The following is a 19,973-nucleotide window of genomic DNA, read 5'->3' on the forward strand; positions in this document are numbered from 1 at the left end:
GACGTCATCATGATGCGCGGTGTGTGCGCATCATGATGCGCCGTCATTTCGGGCCTTCCGGGGGTCTCTGCCGGCCTGCCGGGGGGCTGTGCCGGCCTGCCGGGGGGCTGTGTGGACTGCCCGGGGTCTGTACCGGCCTGCCGGTGGTCTGTGCCGGCCTGCCGGTGGTCTGTGCACCCTGTGGGGGTCTGTACCGGCCTGCCGGGGGGCTGTGCCGGCCTGCCGGGGGGCTGTGCTGATGTCCGGGGGTCTGTGCAAGCATCGTCCGATGGGACTACAAGTCCCATCGGGCGATGCCTGCTACCATGACAGTGATTGACACATTAGCCAATGATGGGACAGTAGTAGTCCCATCATCCGGCTAATGTGTTAAATGTTAAAAAAAAAAAAAAAAAAATACTGCATACATACTACATACATGCTACATACATACTACATGCTACATACATACTACATATATACTACATACATACTACATACATGCTACATACATACTACATGCATGCTACATACATACTACATATATACTACATACATACTACATACATACTGCATGCTACATACATACTACATACATACTACATACATACTACATGCATGCTACATACATACTGCATGCTACATACATACTACATACATACATGGGAAATTCCCACACAGCAATGGCATAAAGTGAGACTAGGGACTTTTTTTTTTTAAGTGGCGGAGGAATACAGTGCGGAAGGATACCTACCTTCCGTCATTGGATTCCTGCAGCCCGTAGAGAACGGCAGCATCATCTGATGCTGCAGTTCTCTACCCAAGATCGTCGTGGGACACACTCGTGGACTGCTTCGGATCGTGGGTGAGTATTTTTGTGGTTTGTTATGTTAATATTTATTCCGTAGACGACAATGGCTTCGGGGAACAATGTGACAAGTATTGGTAAGTATGTTACTCTATGTTATATGTACTGTATGTCTATGTATGTATTGTATGAATGTATTGTATGTATGTAGTATATATGTGGTATGTATGTAGCATGTAGTATGTATGTAGTATGTATGTGGTATGTATGTAGCATGTAGTATGTATGTAGTATATATGTGGTATGTATGTAGCATGTAGTATGTATGTAGTATGTATGTAACATGCATGTAGCATGTAGTATGTATGTAGCATGCATGTAGTATATATGTAGTATGTATGTAGCATGTAGTATGTATGTAGTATGTATGTAGCATGCATGTAGCATGTAGTATGTATGTAGCATGCATGTAGTATATATGTAGTATGTATGTAGCATGCATGTAGTATGTATGTAGCATGTAGCATGTAGTATGTATGTAGTATGTATGTAGTATGTATGTGGTATGTATGTGGTATGTAGTATGTATGTAGCATGCATGTAGTATATATGTAGTATGTATGTAGCATGCAGTATATATGTAGTATGTATGTAGTATATATGTGGTATGTATGTAGCATGTAGTATGTATGTAGCATGCATGTAGTATATATGTAGTATGTATGTGGTATGTATGTAGCATGTAGTATGTATGTAGCATGCATGTAGTATATATGTAGTATGTATGTAGTATGTATGTGGTATGTATGTAGCATGCAGTATGTATGTAGCATGCATGTAGTATATATGTAGTATGTATGTAGCATGTATGTGGTATGTATGTGGTATGTAGTATGTATGTAGCATGCATGTAGTATATATGTAGTATGTATGTAGCATGCAGTATATATGTAGTATGTATGTAGTATATATGTGGTATGTATGTAGCATGTAGTATGTATGTAGCATGCATGTAGTATATATGTAGTATGTATGTGGTATGTATGTAGCATGTAGTATGTATGTAGCATGCATGTAGTATATATGTAGTATGTATGTAGTATGTATGTGGTATGTATGTAGCATGCAGTATGTATGTAGCATGCATGTAGTATATATGTAGTATGTATGTGGTATGTATGTGGTATGTAGTATGTATGTAGCATGCATGTAGTATATATGTAGTATGTATGTAGCATGCAGTATATATGTAGTATGTATGTAGTATATATGTGGTATGTATGTAGCATGTAGTATGTATGTAGCATGCATGTAGTATATATGTAGTATGTATGTGGTATGTATGTAGCATGTAGTATGTATGTAGCATGCATGTAGTATATATGTAGTATGTATGTAGTATGTATGTGGTATGTATGTAGCATGCAGTATGTATGTAGCATGCATGTAGTATATATGTAGTATGTATGTAGCATGTATGTAGTATGTAGTATGAATGTAGCATGTATGTAGTATGCATGTTGTATGTATGTAGCATGTAATTTTTTTTTATTTTTTTTTTACATTTAACACATTAGCCGGATGATGGGACTACTACTGTCCCATCATTGGCTAATGTGTCAATCACTGTCATGGTAGCAGGCATCGCCCGATGGGACTTGTAGTCCCATCGGACGATGCCTGCACAGACCCCCGGAGCCTGCACAGCCCCCCGGCAGGCCGGCACAGCCCCCCGGAGCCGGCACAGCCCCCCGGCAGGCCGGCACAGCCCCCCGGCAGGCCGGCACAGCCCCCCGGAGCCTGCACAGACCACCGGCAGGCCGGCACAGCCCCCCGGCAGGCCGGCACAGCCCCCCGGAGCCTGCACAGACCACCGGCAGGCCGGCACAGACCACCGGAGCCTGCACAGACCCCCTGGCAGGCCGGCACAGCCCCCCGAAAGGCCCGTACAGACCCCAGAGAGGCTGTACAAGGGCAGGAAAGGGTTTTTCTTATTCCGATACCGGAAGTCCCATAGACTTGAATGGGACTTCCGGTATCGGAATCGGCGATACCGATACTTTTTTTAAAGATCGGCCGATACCATCCGATACGATACTTTGAAGTATCGGACGGTATCGCTCAACTCTAGTCAGCAGTAAGCCACAAAAAAATTCAGTAAAATGCCTTCCGACAGTTGGGGGAGGCAGAGGAAGACATTGATGGCTTTCTGCAGGACTTTGAGCGGCAGTGTGCCCTTCATCAAGTGAAGCCGGAGGAACGGGTTCAGATTCTGGCCAGCAAGCTGACAGGCCGGACAGCGGACGCCTATCGCACGGTACCTGATGAGAACTGCATGGACTATGAGCGGGTCAAAGAAGTGATCTTGACCCGGTATGCGCTGACACCAGAGACATGCCGCCAAAAGTTCCGCGGACTTATAAAACAGGTAACAGATACCAACGCTGAATGGGCCTGTAAACTACGGCGGTCACTGCACCAGTAGGTACAAGGGAGCCAAGCAACCACTAAGGAGGACGTCCTCCAGCTCTTCTTGTTAGAGCGATTCTTTACTGGACTAAACCCTGAGACACAAGAATGGCTTCGGGACAGCCGGCCAATGACTCCTGAGGAGGCTGCTCGTCTGGCCGATGAACATCATGATGCCAAGAGGTCTCAATTGTCAGGATCAAAGACTGTCACTAGGGGCCCTCCCATGGGTCTGGAGGCCCCTAAACCACAGAAGATTGTCGGGGGACCAGCTAAAACCCCAGCCTACCAGAGTCCCCCTGGGGTGCGATGCCACACCTGCCATCAGCCGGGCCACCTGCAAAGACAATGTCCCAACCGGACTCAGCGTACCCTGTGGCCAAAGGCGGGAACGGCTACCGTCAACCGGGCCGCTGTACACTACTACCAGGGCGAAGCTGACCCGGCATTGGGGGCTATAACTAATCCGGGGATGAAAGAGATGGAGGAAGTGCTGCATGAAGTAGACCCCGTGCAGGCAGCCCGGGCAGATAATCGACAACAGCATCGACAGGCGGTGTGGGTTAATGGGAAATGTATGCAGGGACTAAGAGATTCCGGAGCAACTTTGACCCTTGTGAAGCCTCATCTCGTCCGGGACCAAGAGAAGACGGACCGGACAGTGGCCGTCCGTGTAGCAGGGGGAGCCATACATCGACTGCCCACTGCCAGGATTCACCTGACCTGGGGAGTCGGGGATGGCCTTGTTGAGGTCGGCCTGATGGAGGATTTGCCTGCAGACGTCTTGCTGGGAAATGACTTGGGGCCCATGTTGTCTGCATTCTCGGTCGCCCCTCTGGCTGAGACCTATCCTGTGACCACCCGGAGACAAGCTCAAGCTGCGGAGGCGGAATCACACTCAGAGGAGGCCCAGGTAAGACACCCCAGCCCTACACATATTCCCATAGCCAGATACATTTCTAGAGCCACCCCAGCTGAGTTTAAAAGGGAGGTAGTTGAGGATCCCTCATTACAGGGGTATAGTGGGAAGGCACAGGAGGGGAGAGGAGTACTGGAAGGGGAACAGTTTGTATGGCATCAGGGACTCCTCTACTGGGTTACAGAGCAGCACCACACAGGGACGAGCCCCACTTTAAAATGACAGCTGGTAGTTCCCAAGAAGTATAGGCAGGAGCTACTGCGAATCTCTCTTGACATACCCTTGGCCGGGCACTTCGGCGTCAGTCGCACAGGCATCGTCTGACACAAAACTTCTTTTGGCCGGGGGTAACCTATGATGTTCGTCAGTACTGCCAGACCTGTGACAGTTGCCAGCGCATTGGCAAGAGGGGAGATCACTGCAAGGCCAAACTACACCCCTCCCCATTGTGGAAGAACCATTTAGCCGAGTAGCGGTCGATCTGATAGGGCCGTTAGCCAAACCCAGTCCGTCAGGGAAAAAGTATATATTGACAGCAGTAGATTATGCCACACAGTATCCAGAGGCGGTTGCATTACCTAACATACTGGCAGAGACAGTGGCGGGTTTTCTCACGGGTTGGATTTCCCCGGGAGGTTATCTCGGACCAGGGTACCCATTTTACAGCAGAGGTGAACAACCAACTGTGGAAGCTGCACGGCGTAAAGTCCATTAGAAGCGCCCCATACCACCCGCAAACCAATGGGTTGTGTGAACGTTTTAACGGAACATTAAAACAACTCTTTGGGACTTTTACCAGGACCTACAGGGACTGGGAGAAATTCTTGCCACACCTCCTGTTTGCCTATCAGGAGGTGCCCCAAGAATCCACAGGGTTCTCCCCGTTCGAACTGTTATACGGGAGGTGGGTAAGGGGACCCCTAGACTTAGTGCGAGAACACTGGGAAGGTGAGGGAACCATAGAAGGGATACCTATTGTGCCCTATGTGCTGGAATTCCGGGACCGCCTGCAGGAGCTGACTCAGGCTGTACGTGAGAACATGCAGGCGACCCAGCAGCGCCAGCGCATATGGTACGATCGGAGGGCCAGAGAGCGCACTTTGGAAATAGGACAGAAGGTCCTGGTGTTAGAGCCCACTAAGCAGAATAAGTTTCAAGCTGCATGGCAGGGGCCCTACCAGGTAGTGGGGAAAAGAGCCGACACAACCTATAATGTCACCGATTGTGACGACTCCAGGGTTATCCGCATGTTCCACGTGAATATGCTGAAGCCCTACTGGGAGCGCCGTGAAGAGGTAGTGGCCATCTGTGCACCCGAAGCAGAGGATTTAGCAGGACTCCCCTTGCCTGATGTCTTAGGGGAGAGGACTCAGTCTAAAACATGGGACCAGGTACACTTGGGAGAAAACCTAGGGCTCCGGGAGAGACAGCAGGCGAAGGTGTTGTTGAGGCAGCGACAGAGGATGTTTTCAGAGAGACCAGGGTACACCCGCCTGGCACAACACAAGGTTGAGACCCAGGATCAGACCCCCCTGAGACAACCCAATGTCAGGACTCAAATGTCAGGACCCTGTCAGCGTCGGCAAACTGCCACGCCGAGCAGGGTGACTTACCCCCACTATGGGAGAGCGCGGGGTACAATACAGTACTGACGGTTCAAGCAGACAGGACCTGCGGCACTGAAAATAGTAAGGAGTCCCAGGACCTAGATCATGTGACTGCAGGGGCGGGGCTTAGCGTCCTACTGCTGCAGATGATATAATGTACCTACTGCAGGGAAACTGTAGTAGAGGAAAACGCAGGTCAGACAAGCGAGGGTTCGTGCACGGAGAGGGCTGTGCGGTACCAGAGGGATGAGCAGAGAATAGTCAAGTCACAGGCAGAGGGTCATACACAGAGAGGTAGCGCAGTACAAGAGGGACAGGCAGAACTCGTAACAGGGACAGAACCGGATCGAAACCAAACAAGCAAGCAAGATATCAGGCACAAGGCACACGACGTACGCACGAGGTCAACTAACTCAGCCGAGGGCAAGAGTATAACTGACACCGGACCTAGGTCAAGTGAGCATTAAATAGCCGCCCTCTGCCAGAGAGGCAGAAACAATTAACCCCTGTCTGACCAGGACGGGCCAAAGACAAAGCCCATCCTGGATTATGACACCCCCTTCCGCGTCCCTGAGTCTGTACGAGAAGGGATGCGACAAGAGATACAAGAGATGTTGCGTTTAGGGGTCATTGAAGAGTCAGATAGTCCCTGGGCATCCCCCGTAGTGTTAGTGCCCAAGAAGGATGGGACTATCCGGTTTTGTGTAGACTATCGCAAGCTAAATGAGAAAACGGTGATGGATGCATATCCCATGTCATGTGTGGATGAGTATAGACCGGCTGGTGGGGGCAAAGTATTTGACCACCATCGATCTATGCATAGGCCCCTAAGTCCAGACACTATTCCCAAGTCTGCATTTGTCACCCCGTTCGGCTTATTCCAGTTTCGAGTTATGCCATTCGGGATGAAGAATGCCCCTGCGACCTTCCAGAGGCTGGCTGACCGGCTTCTGGATGGTCTCCAGGACTATGCTTGTGCCTACCTGGACGACATCGCCATCTACAGTGCGACATGGTAAGAGCATCTAAATCACTTAGAGACAGTATTGGACAGGATCCACAAGGCCGGAATCACCTTGAACCCCAACAAGTGTCACATGGGCAAAGCAGAGGTTCAGTATTTAGGACATTGGGTGGGAAGTGGGAAACCACGACCACAACCAGCCAAGATTGAGGCCATAGTCAAATGGCCCACCCCACGCACTAAAACCCAGGTCATGGTGTTTCTAGGGACAGCAGGGTATTATAGGAAATTTGTCCCCAATTACAGCAGCGTAGCCAAGCCCCTCACTGATCTGACCCGTAAGAACCTCCCCTGCCAGGTAACCTCGACTCCCGAGTGTGAGGAAGCCTTCCGCCAGCTAAAGGACGCCCTCACAAATACCCCGGTATTGGCCGCACCCGATCCAACTAAACGTTTCCTGGTTCACACAGATGCTTCTATGTTTGGATTGGGGGCAGTGCTGAGCCAAGTCGGGCCGGATGGTCAAGACCACCCAGTAGCTTACCTGAGTCGGAAACTATTGCCCCGCGAAGTAAGCTATGCGGCCATCGAGATGGAGTGCCTGGCAGTAGTATGCGCACTCAAGAAGTTACAACCATATTTGTATGAATAACAGTTTTCCCTCCTAACGGACCATAATCCCCTAATGTGGCTTGATCGGGTCTCTGGAGACTGTCAGGAGCCCCGCACTGCACTTGCTCACTGAGCCAGTGCGGGTGTCCTGAGTGCAAAAACAGTGCTCAAAGATACCTGTGGAGCAGGGCAGCAGCGGTGACAATGCATGCTTCAGAGTATCAGGACCTGAAGCACATGACTGCTGGGGGCGTGGCCTAAGCTCCACAGAGCTAGGAGCTGCAGGGGAACTCCTAGCAAGGTAACTACAGGACAATTACCAAGGGGCATAGACAGAGACAGAAACCAGATGAAGCCAGGGTCAAAGCACAAGATAGCAATACAGTACCAAAGGGTTAGACAGAATGGATAGTCAGGACATAGCAATAGATCAGAGAACCAGAACGGGCAATAGACGGCACAATAGGGACAAACTGTAACGGAGTAACGATAGCCAAGCCAGGAGGTCAGAACCGGAGAAGACAATAGTACCAAAGCGAGAGACGGAGTACAGAGTGAGGAAACAGACCGGGTCGTACATGGGAAGCAAACAAGCAACACAGAATACATGCACACCAGGGGTCAGAGACACCTTAACAACAGTATAGCTGACAGAGAACCCTGGTAAAGAGTGAGTATAAATATCCCTCCCAGATCCAGAAAGAGGCCACGAACACTAAACCCTATGAGTGCAGGGCAAGAACCCTGTTCAAACCATGACAGTACCCCCCTCTTAACGGGGGGGCCACTGGACCCCCAGGCTTGTCTGGGTATCTGGCGTGGAAAGCCCGCACCAGACGATCGGCATGCACTGAACTGGCCGGAACCCATGACCGATCCTCCAGAGAGTACCCCTTCCAGTGTATCAGATACTGGAGACTCCGGCGCACCCACCGGGAGTCAACAATTCGCCCTACTTCATACTCCAGCTGCCCCTCTACCAGCACTGGCGGAGCATTTGATGAGGGATCCTCTCTCACCGTCCCCACAGGCTTTAACAGGGACTTGTGGAAGACATCAGAAATTTCAAAGGAGGTAGGCAGCTGCAGTCGGTAGGCTACTGGGTTAACAACCTCCACAACTTTGTATGGGCCAATAAACTTGGGGCCCAGATTTATAGATGGTATCTTAAGCTTAATATTATGGGTGGATAGCCACACCTTCTCCCCTACTGCAAATGCTGGACCTGGCCCCCTCCTCCTGTCAGCAAACCGCTTATAGTTTTCCTGGGCCTTGGAAATATTCCTCTGAACCTCCCTCCAAAGAATTCTAAGACGTTGTGTCGCACCCTCAGCTCCAGGACAACCTGAATCCATGCGGGAAAACTCTCCAAAATGTGGGTTAAACCCATAGTTGATCTGAAAGGGAGACTTCCCAGTTGATTGACTCACACGACCGTTGAATGCAAATTCTGCCATGGGCAATACCTCACACCAGTCCTCCTGCCTGGAAGAGGCCAAGCATCTCAGAATCTGCTCCAACAATTGGTTTGTGCGCTCCGTCTGTCCATTAGACTCTGGGTGGTAGGCAGAGGAGAAGGACAACGAAATCCCCAGCTTTTTGCAAAAAGCCCTCCAGAACCTGGCTACAAACTGTACCCCTCTGTCTGACACCACATTCATAGGCACTCCATGCAACCTAATGATATGCTGCATAAATAAGCGGGCCAGGGTTTCAGCAGATGGTAACGCGGGGAGAGGTACAAAGTGGGCTTGTTTTGAAAACCTATCCACCACCACCCATATCACCGAGTTGCCCCTGGAAGGAGGAAGATTTGTGATAAAATCCATGGACAAATGTGTCCATGGTCTATCCTGAATTGGCAAAGGCACCAACTCCCCGGCCGGCCGGACCTGAGAACTTTTAGGACGAGCGCACACCCCACATGCAGTCACAAACTTTTTAATATCTGTTACCATAGAGGGCCACCAGAAACCCCTCGCAATTGCCCCCCGGGTAGCTGCAATCCCAGGATGAGCACTCAACATAGAATCCTGAAATTCCTGCATAAGTCCGAGACGGAAACGTTCCGGTACAAACAATTTACCCGGGGGTTTACCACCCGGAGCCCGAGCCTGGGCCTCCAAAATCCCTCTCTGTAACTCAGATTAGATTTCGGCCACCACTACTCCAGGCTGAAGAATGGAGGAGGGAGGTTCTGGAGGGGACACCGAATCAAAGCTTTGGGATAAGGCATCAGCCTTGATGTTTTGAGATCCCGGGCGGAATGTGATGGTAAACTGAAATCGAGAAAAAAAAGCGCCCACCGAGCCTGTCTGGGGGTCAATCTCTTGGCAGACTCGATATAGGCCAAATTTTTGTGATCAGTGATGACTGTAATGGGATGAACAGCCCCCTCCAGGAAATGCCTCCATTCTTCAAAAGCCAACTTTACCGCCAACAACTCTCTATTGCCGACATCGTAATTTCTCTCGGCAGAGGAAAATTTTTTAGAGAAGAAGGCGCTGTAAGAGAATGGTCAGTCATAATATACTGAGCGGCCATGTTGTCTCTAGCAGCCATTTTGTTGAAAGTTAGAGAAGATTCAACTTTTACAAAAGAGCTGATAAAATGTATTAAATGGAGGATGGAAAATGAGATCATGTCTCCTAGCAACCTCAGCCAATGTGCGTAGAGGAAGATTGGATCAATCAATAGGGTCACAGGTTACCAAATATATGGTCAGTATGCTTATACGTGATAGTGTGGTAGCGAAGAGTAGAGTAGTTAAAATGTCAGGATGTAAGAATTTAGGGACCTAGACTGGAGACAATGATAAGATTTTAGGACAGTAGCCATAGATACCAATGACTTATGGGTTTTAGTGTTGCTTGGAGAAATGTTAATTAATATCTTCGTATTATGTCATTATATTCTCTTTTCTAAACCACGTTTCTGTAGATTACCATGAAAACGCCTTAGAATTATAATGTTAACGCCCTCTGCGGCAAAATGCAGCTTTCTTTGTTCTGATAATGTATAAGAAGCCCCTGTTACTGTCGATCGGGGCCATTCCATCGCCATCATGCCACTGTGCCTCACCATGGCCAGGGCACAGAGCCTTACCATCGCCAGACCTCCTAGCAAATCTCTGCCTGTCTGAATTCCTGTTTTTGCCCGCATATTCCAACTCCTCTGTTATTCTGTATCTGTCTTGCTGTGTATCTCCGAATAAACCTTCAACCTCAGCTTGATAAGAGATCGTCTGTGGAACTTCTTCCCGACTCTTCCAGCTCTCAGTAGGACTTTTTCTTACAAGTGGAGATTGCCAGCCAGGAGGAGCGGCTCCGGAGAGCTGCCTCCAGAAGGACCACCGGAAGAAGCTGCAGATGAGGGCTTGGAGGTTAGAAGACTGAAGAAAAAATAAAAAAACGCGTATGGCCATACGTTAAACCGGTCAAAGGAAGCCAGCCTGAAGGAGAACCTCTCGTGATCGCTCTGAAACCGCCTGCCCGATTTTTTTAATAAAACCACGGACAAAGAAAAAGACTATAAAAAGATGAGTAACTAAGAAGAAGCTATCTACAAGGACGTGAGAATTTGTTGTGCCGGGTAGCAAGAAGCTTTAAAAGGGCGTGGGGAGACGCCTGGCAAGCTAACGAGTGAGGCTGGAATCACGGCTGCACCTCTTTTGATATCTGGTCGACCCAGCCTGCAGGAGGTCTTCCATTCGAGAGAGGTGTGAGTATCTAACTTTGCTTAAGTTGCATTTGTTGATACTAGGACAGAGTAAAACTCGTCCTTGTAGACCACTGTAAATATGGAGTGGTTACGGAAGCAGGCAGAGAAATATGCTGGCACACCCCAGCTGGAGGGGGTTAATGTGGAAACCACGTGGTTAAATTGTATGCGATGGTTTACCACAGAGAACAGGGAACTAGATAGAAAAAATTCGCTAGGTTAAGCTAATAGCCAAGTAGTGGCTTTGTGTAAGACAGTCATAACTTTTGATCAGGCTCTTGATAGGTAGCTTACACAGCAATATGTTAACATGATCACCCGGGGAGGGGCAGCGTATAGGGAGAGATCAGAAAAGCTGAGCGAGATGCTGGAGCTAGCAGCGAAGCACAGAGAGGAGGGGTGCGAGCAGCAGCAGCTGAGAGCAGTTATGTCACAGATGGACACTGCAGCTTCAAGACACAGTGCTGATGTAAATACACTTGTAGACTGGAGAAGAGTTAGGAGAATGAGTGAAGTAGTACATGACAAGATATAGTGTCCCAACAGCTCCAGCTTATGCAGATACAGTTGAGGAAAGATATATTGTCCCAACAGCTCCAGCACATGCAGACCCTAGGTTAGGTGTGAAGCTGCTTCAACCCCGAGAAAAATATCCCTGACCAAATGTTCCTGATCCATCTTAAATTTATAAAAAATTTGCCTAATTGGGAGGAAAGTGTTTTGTTAGGACGATGCAGTCCGAGGTGAAGGGTGATGAGTCCAATGTTTTTGCATGCCATTCACCTCGGGGTGTATCTGTTGATTAGGGGAGGCCAGGAGTTCCGGGGGGGTATGCGCAGCTGCCGAGAATGGGCAGGTCCCGTTCGGCAGAGCCCCCACAGGATCCTATGAGAGGTCCCCCCTTGTGTTATTTTCGTGGACATTTAGGACATGTTAGGCGTTTTTGTCCCAACCTTGAGCCAGGGATTGTACCCCGAGAACCCCGGGCACCATTTAACCCCAAACAGACCCGGGAGTTCTCTAGACCACCTTTCGGAGTTAGACCTCCGTATCCAGCAGTGAATGACCCTAGGCAGTATCAGCAGTACAACGGTCTTCAAATGGTTAACCCAGTCTCACAGGAGCCTTCTGCTCCTGCTCCCTCCCCAATAGCTTTCACTCATCCGCTCCCGGAGGTCCATGCTATTCAGGGAGGGGTCACTCCTCCTCGTCCCTATGCTCCGCTGATTAAGGAGCTGCGGGAACATGAGGACCGGACCCTGACCAGGGATCTCTTTGGGGCGGAGGTGGCAGCTGTTGGACGGAAGCCGTGTCCAGATGGGGATGATGGATTTTTCGGACTTCCCACGGCAGGTAACACTGATTGATGGAGTGCTCCCCCTGTTCCCCTTACCCTCCTTGCCCCCCTTTCCCTGGGCAAGGACGGTAGACCTTATGTCAGAGGGAGAATGAAGGGGCTGTCTTGGGAAGACATCCTCATCGATACAGGAGCCTCAGTTTTAGTAACAAGACACAAATTGCAGTCACCCCCTGGACTGCCTGAGACTACACTTTTGTAGAATTTGAGGACTCCTGTATTCAAGCAGAAAAACGTCATCCAGTAAACCTGAGATTTCAGGACACAGGGGGATCGAAGCAAAGGGGTCTTCGATGCGCTTTTTGGGTAAACCCACAGTTACGGTACACTATTTTGGGAACTGATGTTTTGGGAGCAATGGGAATTGTTGTTGATTTATGTAACAAAGTCTTGTGGCGGAAGAAAGAAGCCACTATCTGTTCTGTAATTGTCCCTGTGGAGGAGGAGGAGAGTCATAAATTACCCATTGCTAGCTTCGGATTAGGTGCTAATGAAAATGTTGAAAACACTGACAATGATGCTTTAAAGAATGAATTGAAGCAAAAGTTCCCTGAATTGTGGATCTCAAAGAAAACTGATTGTGGGTTAATGCAAACTCAGGTTAAAATTGATGGTGAAAAACTGCCACCTTTCCAGCGTCAGTACCGTATTCCGGAGGACGCAATCCCTTACATAAAGGTAGCAGTCAGTGAATTGGAGAAACAAGGTGTTGTTGTGAAAGGTGATTCTCCATGTAACAGTCCTATTCTACCTGTAAAAAAGGAAGATGGCAGTTTTCGAATGGTAGTAGACCTGAGACTTGTAAATAAGTACACCCCCTCAGCAGCCCACCTTGTTGCATCTGTCCCTGAAGTTATGTCGCAGCTGAGGAGTGATTGTAAGGTATTTTCTTGTTTGGATATTGCAAATGGCTTTTTCTCAGTACCCCTAACACCTGAATCTGCACTCCGCTTCGCATGCGGTTGCCCATGGGATTTCACAGTTCTCCTGTGTATTTCCATCAGGCATTGGCTCAGGTGTTAGAATCCCTTGGTTACGGAGACAAAGTGTTACAGTATGTGGATGATTTATTGATTCAAACTGTCGATGAATGTGAACACAGAGAAACCCTTGAAAATGTTTGTCAGGCTTTACAAGAGGCAGGACTCAAAATGAGTCTAGATAAAGTACAATTGATGAAATCAGAGGTTAAATTTCTGGGTGTGTCTGTCTCAGCAGAAGGAAAGAAGCCCATGCATGATAGGGTTAAAGCTATTCAGGCTGTCCCCATACCAACTAACATTACTGAACTCAGAAAATTTTTGGGTCTTATTAATTTTTCCAGAGAATTCATTGAAGATTTTGCTTATTTGGCTAAACCACTGTATGATTTATTGAAAAATGTTGATAATGACCTTGACCCTGTTAATGTAGAGGGAGCCGCCTTACAGGCTTTTGAGGGATTGAAGCGCGCCCTTACGGCAGCTGCTGCATTGGTTAACCCTGACCCTTCCCAGCCTTTCTACATTCAGACTCACACCGGTGATATCTCTATTTCTTCTGTGCTCCTACAAAAATGGCCCAAAGAAAGCCCAGAAGTGTCTAGTCAGTTGTATGCCCTAGGTTATTACTCCAGGTTGCTGACTCCCGTGGAAAAAGGATTCACTCAGTGCATGAAGCACCTACTGGGCGTGCACTGGACTATGAATCAAGTGAAGCATATAGTGGGATTTGCTCCTTTAATTCTACAAACCCTGCATGTCACTTTAAAAACTTTGCTGAAGGGAAAAGCTTCAGGTATTAGTTCACAGAGAATGGCCCAATGGATCATTGATTTTGAGACTAGAGACTTACAAGTTGAGGTGGGTGAGAAATATCACTTAGCCCAGATGATGCAGTATGCAGGAAAAAGTCACAATTGTCAAATTGAACAGGCTAATGTTACTCCTCTCCCTTCCAAGCAGACTTTCAAGAGGGAATCCCCTGTGCCTATATTGACGGAGCTCGCTATTGGCATGAGGGGCATTACGTCACAGGCTTCGCTGTGTGGTTTCCAGCTAAGCCATTGCTGCTGCAGTATAAACTCCCTGGTCATTTCTCCGCTCAAAGAGCTGAGTTGGAAGCAGCTCTACAGGTCATTCTCGTGTGTCCAGAGCCAATGAATATCTTCAGTGATAGCGCATATGTCGTGTCGTCACTCACTCTATATCTTAATGTATGGGCCCTTAGGGGGATGGTTGATTCTCAGAACAAGCCCTTGCAGCATGCAGACATTCTAAAACAAATTGAGCAACGGGGTAAAGATTTCCCAAAATTATGGTCCTTCTGCAAAATTAAAGGACACCAAAGGCTAATTCCTGACCCTCACATCCTTGGCAATGCATATGTAGATCACGCAGCCAGGGAAGCTGCACTCACAGGCGAGGACAAATATCCCTAAGAAGTCATCGCTGCAGTTACTAAAAAAACCCCGAGAGCCCCCCCCTTGTTTATTCTTCTCTTCAATATCTCGTAAAAGCACAGGAGAAGGATGGAGACTCATCTCTGTTCAATTCCCTTGAGTCCCTGCCCATTGAGGGGGAGTGCTTGTACTACTAACGGGTTAATGATAGACTAGTGCTTTACATCCCAACAACAATGGTTAAGTCTTTGCTCAAATTTTCAAGCTAAAAAGGTGATTAAAATGGTTCATATCAATCAGTGTAGACTTCTTAATTATTTTACTGAGATTTCTGGTAAGGACTGATACTCCACTCTTTTTTTCTATTTTCTCCAGGTCAGCTGAAGATTTTCATATTCGACTCCTGGGACCGTGAACCTATTGGATGATCAGGAGAATATGTTTCACACTATACAGTGGGACTCTGATAGTGTGAGAGGGGGAGAAGATCAGGAAAATCCAGAAGACAAAGAATGAGAAGAAATAGACCAAAAGACTTGACTATTGTGCAACTTATTTTTTTTCGGGACTATTTGAATTATTTTTTTTATTATGTGTTTGTTCTATTTTTAGGGACTTTTGCCTTACACACACACGTGCATAAAGTGTTGAATTACCTCCATATTCTTATTTTCAATAATTCACCCATGAATATTACAGTACTGTATGTTGTACTCTGGATAGAGTACAAGAGGGGGACTTGTAAGAGAATGGTCAGTCATAATATACTGAGCGGCCATGTTGTCTCTAGCAGCCATTTTGTTGAAAGTTAGAGAAGATTCAACTTTTACAAAAGAGCTGATAAAATGTATTAAATGGAGGATGGAAAATGAGATCATGTCTCCTAGCAACCTCAGCCAATGTGCGTAGAGGAAGATTGGATCAATCAATAGGGTCACAGGTTACCAAATATATGGTCAGTATGCTTATACGTGATAGTGTGGTAGCGAAGAGTAGAGTAGTTAAAATGTCAGGATGTAAGAATTTAGGGACCTAGACTGGAGACAATGATAAGATTTTAGGACAGTAGGCATAGATACCAATGACTTATGGGTTTTAGTGTTGCTTGGAGAAATGTTAATTAATATCTTCGTATTATGTCATTATATTCTCTTTTCTAAACCACGTTTCTGTAGATTACCATGAAAACGCCTTAGAATTATAATGTTAACGCCCTCTGCGGCAAAATGCAGCTTTCTTTGTTCTGATAATGTATAAGAAGCCCCTGTTACTGTCGATCGGGGCCATTCCATCGCCATCATGCCACTGTGCCTCACCATGGCCAGGGCACAGAGCCTTACCATCGCCAGACCTCCTAGCAAATCTCTGCCTGTCTGAATTCCTGTTTTTGCCCGCATATTCCAACTCCTCTGTTATTCTGTATCTGTCTTGCTGTGTATCTCCGAATAAACCTTCAACCTCAGCTTGATAAGAGATCGTCTGTGGAACTTCTTCCCGACTCTTCCAGCTCTCAGTAGGACTTTTTCTTACAGGCGCAAGGCCTCAGATTAGTAAGGGTAGGAGGGCCCTGAGACAAAACTGCCCCCACCCCTACTTCCGAGGCGTCAACCTCCACGACAAAATGTCTTGACGGGTCGGGTTGTACCAATACAGGGGCTGAAGAAAAGCACCTTTTTAATGTCATGAAAGAATTTTTTGCAGCTACAGACCAATTTTTTACATCAGCTCCCTTGAGAGTGAGGTCCGTTAGAGGCTTTACCACCTGCGAGAAGCCCTTAATAAATTTCCTATAAAAGTTGGCAAAGCCCAAAAATCGCTGCAACCCTTTCAAGTCATGAGGTTGCACCCACTCCGTAACAGCCTGGACTTTCTTAGGATCCATGCGGAACCCCTCTCCTGATACAATCATCCCCAGAAAGGATACTTCTTGCATGAAAAATGAGCATTTTTCCAACTTGGCATACAAATGATTCTCCCTCAGTCTCAGGAGAATCATCCGCAAATGGTGCAAGTGAGATTGACTGTCCACCGAGTACACCAGAATGTCATCCAAATAGATAACCACAAAACGACCAATTAAATCAGAGAAAATTGCATTAATAAAATTCTGAAAAACAGCAGGAGCGTTGGTGAGACCAAAGGGCATAACCAAGTTTTCGAACAGCCCTTCAGTCGTCAGGAATGCTGTTTTCCATTCGTCCCCTTCCCGGACTCTTATAAGGTAATATGCCCCACGTAAATCCAATTTAGAGAACCTCTTGACCCCGGTAAGATGGTTACATAGATCAAGAATTAGGGGGAGAGGGTATGTATTTTTCACAGTAATTTTGTTTAATTCCCGAAAGTCGAGGCACGGCCGCAAACCACCATCTTTTTTCTTAACAAAAAAGAAGCCCGCTGCCACAGGTGAAACAGAAGGCCTAATATGCCCTTTGCGGAGACTCTCTGTAATGTATTCCTTCATGGCTAGACGTTCGGGCCCGGACAAATTGAACAGGCGAGCCTTGGGTAACTTGGCTCCAGGGACTAGATTAATGGCACAATCAAAGGGTCTATGTGGTGGTAGCGCCTCAGCCTCACTTTCAGAAAATACGTCTTCAAAATCTTTCAGGCACTCCGGAATACCTTCCAGATCGACAGACGACACTGACACAGATTTTACTGGGGTGACAAGAGTTGTCAAGTTACAACATAGACCGTTAGACATACAACCCCACTGAATGATCTCCCCCGTGACCCAGTCAATAGTAGGATTGTGACGTTCAAGCCAAGGCATACCCAGTATCAGTCCAGCCGGCAGATTATTTAGAACAAAACACCTTACCTTTTCGCTGAAAGTGGGTTCCACTCACGTGGAAAAATTATCAGTCATGAAACAAATTTCCTCCTGGGTCATAGGAGAAGACTCAATTGCCACAATTTTAACAGGATCTTTTAACCTGACTGTCCCTATCTTATGAAAAGTCACAACTTTGGCATCGATCAGATTAATAGAAGAACCACAGTCAACAAAGGTGGTAGTCACAACCAGACCGCCTGTAAGTTCTAGTTCCACCGGAAGCAGAATTGTAGTAAGTGAGGAAAAGGGTACCTGGGAGTCTGGGCAACCTCCTCGATTGTTACCCAGACTCAGTCGTTTTCCTGACGGCTTCACTGAAGAAGGGCAAGAAGGACAGTTCCTTCTCCAATGTCCAGCTGATCCACAGTAAAAGCATAATTGGTTTTTTCTACGGTGTCTCCTCTCTTTTTCCGACATGACGTGGCACCAACCTCCATGGGTTCAGGACTAGATGCAGAGTCTCTCAAATTGGAGAATAAAGGGGTCTCCTGCAGCATGACCCCTCTCGCCCGCAGCCTACGGTCTATGCGGACAGCCCGGATCATAGCGTCCTCCAAAGAATCCGGTGGAGGATGAAGGGCTAGGGCATCTTTCAAATGTTCGGACAGGCCTCTACAGAACAAACCCCGGAGGGCAGCATGAAACCAGGAGACCTCCGCTGCCCAGCGTCTGAATTCAGAGCAGAACCATTCAGCAGAGTGCCTCCCCTGTGTCACACTCATAACCATATCCTCTGCCAGACGCACTCTATCAGGCTCATCATAAATGTACCCCAGAGCCTCAAAGAACAAATTCACAGACATACTGTGAAGTATACTGACCACGGGTAGGTTACGTCCGAGAGTGGACCCTCTGGATCGCGGCACTGGAGCTCCCAGGGGCGAGCGCGCCAGGTGGTGCCGACCCCTATAAAGGGGACATTAGGGGCAGGCCCTCGGAAGACAGATGCCGCGACTGCTAGACCCAAGAGGAGCGGCTCACAAGACTGAGTGAGGGGTGCCGGACTGAGGCACGGAATGCAGAAGGGAGTAGGAAGTACGGAGTGGGAGCAGGGCGGAAACACGGCGTATAGGACCAGGCACCGAGAGGGGAATACGGGATGGAGACACGGAGTACCGGACTGGGCACTGGAGTACAGGACGGAGACACGGAGTATAGGACGGGGCACTGGAGTACAGGACGGAGTCACGGAGTATAGGACTGAGACAGAGAGTGTGAAGGGGAAACCCCTAAACACTTGGCTAGGATACCGTAGGAAGGCACACAATAATCAGGCGTCTCCATGTTGGAGACGCCTGATATACCCTGTGCTGCCTGCTGATTGGGCGCCTAGGCTTCTGGGCGGGCGCTCCAGGGTTAAGAGACCTGGAGAGCGCGCGCCCCCGGCCTAAGGCGCCCGCAGGAAGCAGGCGCGCGCCGGACAGAGAAGGAGGAGGAGGCGGGCACAGAGCGGGGAGGCGAGCGCCGGTAAGTATAGGCGGCGGCTACCGCCACTGACGTGACAGTACCCCCCCTTTACGGCTCCCTCTCCTGAGGTTAGACAAAAATCTCCTTAATAGAAGAGGAGCATTAATATTCTCCCTGGGTTCCCAGGACCTCTCTTCGGGACCAAAACCCTTCCAATCAATGAGGTAGAGGATATGCCCCCGAACTTTTTTCATGGTAAGAATTTTTTTCACCTCAAAGACGTCATCGGCCCCTACTGGCTGAGGAGAAGGAGGTGGAACTGAGTGATAACGATTCAGAACAACAGGCTTAAGGAGCGAGACATGGAAGGCGTTAGGGACCCGAAGCGAAGCCGGCAACTTCAATTTATAAGCCACGTTGTTAATGCGTCCCAAAACCTCGAACGGACCGGTGTACCAAGGACCCAGTTTGTAAGAAGATATCTTCAAACGGATATACTTAGTTGACAGCCAAACTTTGTCGCCAGGTTGGTATGGTGGAAGATCTCTGCGCCTCTTGTCTACATGTCTCTTAATCCGGATACTAGATCTTTCAAGTGCCTCTTTGGTTTCCTTCCAGACTTGAGAAAATTCGGTAGCGAGGGCATCTGCTGTGGGAACACCAGAGGGAGTAGAGAGAGGTAGTGGAACACCAGGGTTCTGGCCGGAAACCACATAGAACGGTGTTTTAGTGGTGGACTCATTAGGATGATTGTTGTGGGCGAACTCTGCCCATGGCAGAAGAGACACCCAGTTGTCTTGATGGGCGTTAGAGAAATGACGCAGGTAGGCTGTTAATACCTCATTGATCCGTTCCACTTGCCCATTGGACTGAGGGTGATAAGCGGAGGAGAAGTCCAGAGACATACCCATG

The sequence above is a fragment of the Dendrobates tinctorius genome, unplaced genomic scaffold (genome assembly GCF_039654945.1).
Source record: "Dendrobates tinctorius isolate UK_male_01 unplaced genomic scaffold, ASM3965494v1 ptg000449l, whole genome shotgun sequence".
NCBI classification, from domain to species: Eukaryota; Metazoa; Chordata; class Amphibia; order Anura; family Dendrobatidae; genus Dendrobates; species Dendrobates tinctorius.